The sequence below is a fragment of the Primulina tabacum genome, chromosome 12 (assembly GCF_025594145.1).
Source record: "Primulina tabacum isolate GXHZ01 chromosome 12, ASM2559414v2, whole genome shotgun sequence".
Lineage (NCBI taxonomy): Eukaryota > Viridiplantae > Streptophyta > Magnoliopsida > Lamiales > Gesneriaceae > Primulina > Primulina tabacum.
Genome location: NC_134561.1, coordinates 4,041,352 through 4,049,664, shown reverse-complemented (window position 1 = coordinate 4,049,664; position 8,313 = coordinate 4,041,352). Strand labels below are relative to the sequence as shown.

At 40.8% G+C, this 8,313-nt stretch overlaps 1 long non-coding RNA gene across 1 annotated transcript; it reads left to right on the top strand.

Annotated features, from left to right (window-relative positions):
• The first annotated feature begins 202 nt into the window (after positions 1–202).
• Positions 203–6,850, top strand: LOC142520044 (uncharacterized). Its single transcript, XR_012813884.1, has 3 exons — positions 203–325; positions 726–780; positions 6,762–6,850. It is a non-coding gene; the product is annotated as an uncharacterized LOC142520044 (long non-coding RNA).
• The last annotated feature ends 1,463 nt before the right edge of the window (positions 6,851–8,313 follow it).

The window sequence follows — 8,313 nt, the reverse complement described above, 5'->3', positions numbered from 1 at the left end:
AGATATAGAAGTTTCATGTTTTGAGTTTTGAGAAATTTGATCGTTTGACCGGTCCAAAGGAATGTATCGATGTTAAAATATTAAATATATTATATTATATTATTTTATTAATATAATATAATATAATATTTAAAATAAAAAAAAATAAAAAAAAAGATAAATATGAATTGAAGAAATCAATTCATTCGAATGTACGTACATCAGAGAGAGGAGAGAATAGATATAGGATTTTGATTTTTCTTTTCGATCTTGCGACTTATCGATTTATCCAATCGACGAACCGACTTCAGTTCTGAGATCGTTGACACGAGGTCTTCGATTTGAGGTATAAATTTTATATTTTTAGTGATGTTTGAAATTCGTCTATTTTTGGAATAAATCCGATAAATTGTTAAATCATACTGGAATTGAAGACTGTTGAATATTGTATGATTTTAACGAAGAAGAGATGATTATAGTGATGTTATTTTGAATTATTCCTAATTTATTATTATTAGAGAATTTTAATCGTTGGATTGATATTGAAGAAGTATTTGTCAGTTGTTATTAATTCTGATAAATATATACGGTAGAATAACCGACAAGAAACTAAGTTTTGAAGTCGGAATTGAATTATGATATGATTTGGATTTGATATGAATTTTTGAAGTTTCAAATGATATTTGAAACTAATATTAATGATTTGGAGTATGTTATTGATTGGAATGAGTATGTTATTGATGTAGATAAAGTGTAATATCAATATCTTCAGGCTACATCAACTGGAAACGAAGAATTGAGGTATGTTGCGATCGGGTAACATACGACAGGTATCTGTATTATATGATATATGTCGGATTGATTTGATTGATTGGAATGAGAATACATGTCTATATGTCTTATTTGTTGATTGATGTGACATACATGACATTGAGATTGATATATCGATGTATAAAATAAATGTTTTGTTAACACACATCGTTTGATGCATACATCGATACATGACATGCACGTTGAGCTATGATCCTTGGATACCCTGATATGATTTGATTGGATTCTGGGGTTTATGAACACAATTGCTATGTTGGTATTATATGATCCGTAAAGCATAGACAATTGTGGCCCCGATGATTGGATATGAGATTTGGGATTTGATGGCGCTTTTTCGACGCTATCATACGAGTATCCCTTATTGAGGCCGGTGTGCCAGCTCGAGCATTGATTTGATAGCGATTCGTTTGATTCTGACATGTGCTCAGTGGATTGGAATTTGACCTGATATCTCCACGACATACATGCATTGCATACCATATATCATTGTTTAGAGATCTGTGGTATATATGATTGGTTGTTCCATACGGAGCTTTGCTCACCCCCAAGGGGGGCTGTTGTTGTCTTTGTGTGTGGACAATGGCAGGTACTCCAGGATATCAGGAGACCGGAGAGGGTACTTTTGGAGGGAGCCACAGCTTGGGCTGAGGTTTTATGTTTATGTCTTGTTCCCAGTATATATGTATATGTATCTATATACCGGGGCATGTCCCGAGGATATGAGTTGTTTGTATATGATTGGTTTTGATTACATGTGGGCATGTTTATGACGTGAGATGAAATACTATTTTTAGTATTCAAATAAAATGATTTGGGCTCATTGTAAAGAAAATTTAAACTCGTTTTCCGCTGTAATTACTTAACCCTAATCAAATTGCATTGTAATAACGATTAGGAGCTAAGAGCCCCACACTAGATGGTATCAGAGCATAGCTGGGAATGCTCGATTGAGTTTTGTGTACACTTGAATAGGCACAAATGAATTGTGCGTATGTGTTTGATTTATTTGTATTACTTACTCTTACTTGATTTGATTTGAGTAAGTATCTGATGAGATTGATGATATGAGATGATGGTATTATGAAATTGATATTTATTTGTAATATTCATCATTTGATTTGTAGATGGATCCCACAAATGAAACTGCGAGTAGCAGTACTGAGAGAATAGTTGGACAATTTGAAGGATTGTCCATGGATGATGTAGTGATGGCTCGATTCCAGGATCTGAAACCACCGAGGTTCTTTGGCACTGAGAGTGCTGAAAGAGCAGAGGCCTGGTTGAAGGATATTGAGCATTTGTTTAATATTGTTGAATATTCCAAGGCTCGGAGACTGAAACTTGCTTTGTATCAGTTGAAAGACCGAGCTAAATCTTGGTGGGAAGCCGCTGAGATTGGATTGAAAGAGACCGAGATTGAAGTCACATGGGATGTCTTCAAGGCCCAGTTTTTGGAGCAGTATTCCCCTCCATCCTATTATACTACTCAGGAGAATGAATTTGATAATCTGCAGCAGGAAACGATGATTGTTGCAGAACATGCTTCAAAGTTTTCTACTCTGTTGAAGTATGCACCTCACAAAGCTGGGAATGCGAAGGCAAAATATAACAGGTTTGTGAATGGATTGCATCATGCTATATATACTTATGTTGTTTCTGGATTGCCTACCAGCTACGCAGAGGCAGTTGAACGAGCAAAGGAGCCGAGGCTGGACTTAGGCGGGGAGGTCCACAGTATACTCCTCCACCTCCAGTGTCAGCTCAGCAGCCTACTTTGCGGCCGAGAGGTAAGAAGTTCAAGAAGACTGGTACTGTTTCTTCGTCTTCTTCGAGTTCGAGTGGATCACAGAGAGGGAGTCCTGTGATTGCTCCTTACTGTAGCCATTGTGAGGGTAAACATACTATCGAGCAGTGTCGAGGTATGTTTGGTACTTGTTATCAGTGTGGGCAGGAAGGCCATTTCTCTCGAGTATGTCCGAACAGGGGTACGACTTCTTCCCAACCCCAGCCAGGATTTAGAGGTGGCCCCAGTATGATGAGACCTACTGTTCCTGATCCATCCTTTCAGAAGTCGAGTGTCCCACGATATCGAGGACCGGGTGGTCAGAGTGCCCAAGTTCCTCCTCAAGTGAGAGTGTACGCTATGACCGAGGATCAGGCGAGAGAAGCTCCTGGTGGCGTGATTGCAGGTATTTGCACGCTTTGAGATTATCCTGCACGTGTTTTATTTGATACAGGAGCATCTCATTCATTCATATTTCATGCATTTGTTGCATCTCATGATATTGAGTGTACACCGTTGTATGATACTTTGTCGATAGTCACGCCAGCAGGGAAGATTATTTTGTCTGAGAAATTTGTGCATAATTGTGTATTGATATATGAGGATAATGTGGTATTTCTGAATTTGATTGTCCTCCCAATGCACGACTTTGATTGTATTGTTGGCATGGATATCTTGATGACAAATCGAGCTACTGTTGATTGTTGTCCTGGAGTGGTTCGATTTCGACCGATTGATGGACCCAAGTGGAATTTTTATGGCAAGGGTTCCCAAGCCAAAATTCCATTGGTATCTTCCTTGGAAATGTCTCGACTTTTGACTAGCGGAGATGAGGGTTATCTTATCTACGCTATTGATGTCTCTAAGAAGGAGCCTTCTCTATCTGAGATTCCTGTTGCGAAAGAATTCCCGGATGTATTTTCCGATGAGATTCCTGATTTTCCTTCTCATCGAGAAGTTGAGTTTAGTATTGATCTTGTACCGGGAACTGCGTCTATTTCTAAAGCTCCTTATCGCATGGCACCTCTGGAATTGAAAGAATTGAAAGAACAATTACAGGATCTTCTTGATAAGGGACATATTCGACCGAGTGTATCACCTTGGGGAGCTCCAGTTTTATTTGTTCGAAAGAAAGATGGTACGATGCGAATGTGTATCGACTATAGGCAATTGAATCGGGCTACTGTGAAAAATAAGTACCCACTTCCTCGTATTGATGATTTATTTGATCAGCTTCAGGATACCTCTGTATACTCGAAGATTGATCTTCGTTCTGGGTATCATCAAGTACGAGTTCAAGATGAAGATGTGCCCAAAACTGCTTTTCGTACAAGGTATGGCCACTATGAGTTTTTGGTTATGCCTTTTGGTCTCACAAATGCTCCTGCTGTCTTTATGGACTTAATGAATCGTGTCTTTCAAGATTATCTTGACCGATTCGTTATTGTGTTTATTGATGATATTCTTGTATATTCGAAATCGAAAAAGGAGCATGCTGAACATTTGAGACTGGTACTTCAAACTCTTCGTATTAGTCATTTATATGCTAAATTGTCCAAATGTGAATTCTGGATGGACAAGGTGGTATTTTTGGGCCACGTCATTTCGAGACATGGCATATCTGTTGATCCTGCGAAGGTCGAAGCTGTATTGAATTGGCCAAGACCTACGAATGTTCCTGAGATCCGTAGCTTCATGGGTTTGGCTGGATATTATCGTCGTTTTATTGAAGGATTTTCGAAGATAGCTAAACCTATTACTCAACTGACACAGAAGAATCAGCGATTCATTTGGTCAGATGAATGTGAAGCTAGTTTTCTTGAATTGAAGACGAGATTGACCACAACACCTGTGCTTACTATTCTCTCAGGTACCGGAGGATTTGTTGTGTGCACAGATGCATCTGGTAAAGGTTTGGGCTGTGTTCTGATGAAACATGGCAAAGTGGTTGCTTATACGTCTCGTCAATTGAAATCTCATGAAACACATTATCTTGTTCATGATCTTGAATTGGCCGCCCTTGTGTTTGCTTTGAAGATCTGGCGCCATTAATTGTACGGAGAAAAGTTTGTTATCTATTCAGAACATAAGAGTCTGAAATATCTCTTTTCTCAATCTGATTTGAATATGAGGCAACGCAGGTGGATGGATCTCCTGAAGGATTTTGATTGTGAGATTCAATATCACCCTGGATCGGTGAATGTTACTGCGGATGTCCTTAGTCGTAAGGTGCATGATTCTGTTCTAGCTTCTGTTTGTGTCGCCAAGGTACATGAGGATATATGTACTTCTGATTGGACTTTTCACTCGAATTGGAATTCTGTCACTGTCTCAGCATTGCAAATTGAGCCGAACTTGATATCGAAAATACGAAAGGCCCAACGAAGTGATGCTCAGATCCAAAAGTCGAAAGAACTTGTATCTGCAGGACATCAGTCTGGATTCCAGATTTCTTCTGATGGTTCTTTACGACTTAATGGTCGGCTGGTAGTCCCTAATGATTCTGATTTGAAATCTGCCCTTCTTTGAGATACACATTGTAGTAAATACAGTATTCACCCTGGAGGTCGAAAGATGTATTTGACATTGAGACCTCAATTCTGGTGGAAACGTATGAAGAAGGACATTGCTGAGTTTATTTCTAAATGTCTTGTCTGCCAGCAAGTAAAAGCCGAGAGAATGAAACCTGGAGGATTGCTCCATAGTTTTGAAATCCCGAAATGGAATTGGGAACATATTGCTATGGATTTTGTGACTCATTTACCTCGTTCGCCCAAGGGCTGTGATGCTATTTGGGTCATTATTGATCGAATTTCGAAATCTGCACATTTTATTTCGTATGAGCGGACTTATCCTTATAAGAGAATGGCCCGTTTATACATTGAGAATGTTGTGAGGCTGCATGGTGTGCCAGTCTCAATTGTATCTGATCGTGATCCCAGGTTTGCTTCTAAATTCTGGGGTAGTTTTCAGGAAGCGATGGGTACGCGTTTGGCTATGAGTACTCCTTATCATCCTCAAACTGATGGCCAGACCGAGCGTACGATTCAAACGTTAAAAGATATGTTGCGTGCGATTGTGATGGACTTCAGAATGGGATGGCAAGATGCCTTACCGTTGGTTGAATTTTCTTATAATAATAGCTTTCAGACGAGTATCGGTATGGCACCGTTTGAAGCTCTATATGGGAGACGATGTAGATCACCATTATTCTGGGATGAAATTGGTGAGAGACAATTGACTGGACCTCAAATGATACAGAAAATGAACAATAAGGTTCAGTTGATTCGGCAGCGGATGAAAGATGCTCAGGATCGTCAAACGAGTTATGCGAACAAACGAAGACGACCCTTGGAATTCCAGAAAGGTGACAGAGTGTTTTGAAAATATCTTCCTTTAGAGGCACTGTTCGATTTGGCATGCGAGGGAATCTATCACCTCGATATGTTGGTCCATACGAGATTCTTGATCGAGTTGGTGATCTTGCGTATCGATTGGCATTGCCACCAGCTCTATCTGCTATTCATGATGTGTTTCATGTTTTTATGTTGAGGTATGTTGCGATCGGGTAACATACGACAGATATCGGTATTATATGATATATGTCGGATTGATTTGATTGATTGGAATGAGAATACATGTCTATATGCCTTATTTGTTGATTGATGTGGCATACATGACATTGAGATTGATATATCGATGTATAAAATAAAAGTTTTGTTAACACACATCATTTGATGCATACATCGATACATGCATGCACGTTGAGCTATGATCCTTGGATACCCTGATATGATTTGATTGGATTATGGGGTTTGTGAACACAATTGCTATGTTGGTATTATATGATCCGTAAAGCATAGACAATTGTGGCCACGATGATTGGATATGAGATTTGGGATTTGATGGCGCTTTTTCGACGCTATCATACGAGTATCCCTTATTGAGGCCGGTGTGCCAGCTCAAGCATTGATTTGATAGCGATTCGTTTGATTCTGACATGTGCTCAGTGGATTGGCATTTGACCTCATACCTCCACGACATACATGCATTGCATGCCATATATCATTGCTTAGAGATCTGTGGTATATATGATTGCTTGTTCCATACGGAGCTTTGCTCACCCCCAAGGGAGGCTGTTGTTGTCTTTGTGTGTGAACAATGGCAGGTACTCCAGGATATCAGGAGACCGGAGAGGGTACTTCTGGAGGGAGCCACAGCTTGGGTTGAGGTTTTATGTTTATGTCTTGTTCCCAGTATATAATTATATGTATCTATAAACCGGGGCATGTCCCGAGGATATGAGTTGTTTGTATATGATTGGTTTTGATTACGTGTGGGCAAGTTTATGACGTGAGATGAAATACTATTTTTAGTATTCAAGTAAAATGATTTGGGCTCATTGTAAAGAAAATTTAAACTCGTTTTCCGCTGTAATTACTTAACCCTAATCAGATTGCATTGTAATAACGATTAGGAGCTAAGGGCCCCACAATGCATGTCATGAATATCTATTATATGCTTTTATATTGTGTATATGATTGCATGTATACATTGTTTATACTGGGATGTATTTCTCACCGGAGTTATCCGACTGTTGTCTTGTTTTGTATGTGTGCATGACAACAGGTGGGGCAGGACCAGGATCAGGAAGATGATGAGAGATTCAGAATTAGCGTGGAGATCCCGACTTAGAGTAGAGTGATTTTCAGTACTTGACCTAGCGACTGAACTTTAATTAAGTTAAATAAATTTTGTACAAGATTTGTACTATTACACTGACACGTGTACCAGATTTATTATCTTATGTTTCCGCACTTGTATATTAAAAAAAAAAATTTATGTCCCAACATTACTTAGTTGTTAGCTTTGATCTTAATAACAATTAAGTGTTGAATTAGGTTCGGGTCCCCACACGAGGCCTCGGCACATAAGTCCGGGAGACACGAGGCCCCGACACATTATTTAAAGTCCGGGAGATATGAGGCCCCGACACATTATCTTAAGTCCGGGAGATATGAGGCCCTGGTACATTATCTTAAGCCCGGGAGGTATGAGGCCCCGGCACATTCTTTAAAGTCCGGGAGACACGAGGCCCCGGCATCTTATTAAAAGTCCGGGAGACATGAGACCCCGACACATTATTTAAAGCCCAGGGCTCCGTACCCTGGCTCGGGGATCTGTACCTCGACCATTATCTTAAGCCCGGGAGGTATGAGGCCCCGGCACATTCTTTAAAGTCTGGGAGATACGAGGCCCCGACATCTTATATAAAGTCTGGGAGAGATGAGGCCCCTGCATATTATTTAAAGCCCAGGGCTCCGTACCCTGGCTCGGGGCTCCGCACCTCGACCATTATCTAAGTTCAGGGCTCCGTACCTGGCTCGGGGCTCCGTACCTCGACCATTATCTAAGCCTAGGGCACTACACCCTGGCTCGGGGCACCACACCTCGACCATTCCTAAGTCCCGGGACATGCTTCCCGACCCAAGGCTCCGCACCTTGGTTATTGATAAGCCCAGGGCACGACACCTTGGCTTGGGGCATCACACCTCGACCATTCCCAAGTCCCGGGACATGCTCCCCGGCCCAAGGCTCCGCACCTTGGTTATTGTTAAGCCCAGGGTACTACACCCTGGCTCGGGGCACCACACCTCGACCATTACTAAGTCCCGGGACATGCTCCCCGACCCAAGGCTCCGCACCTTGGTTATTGATAA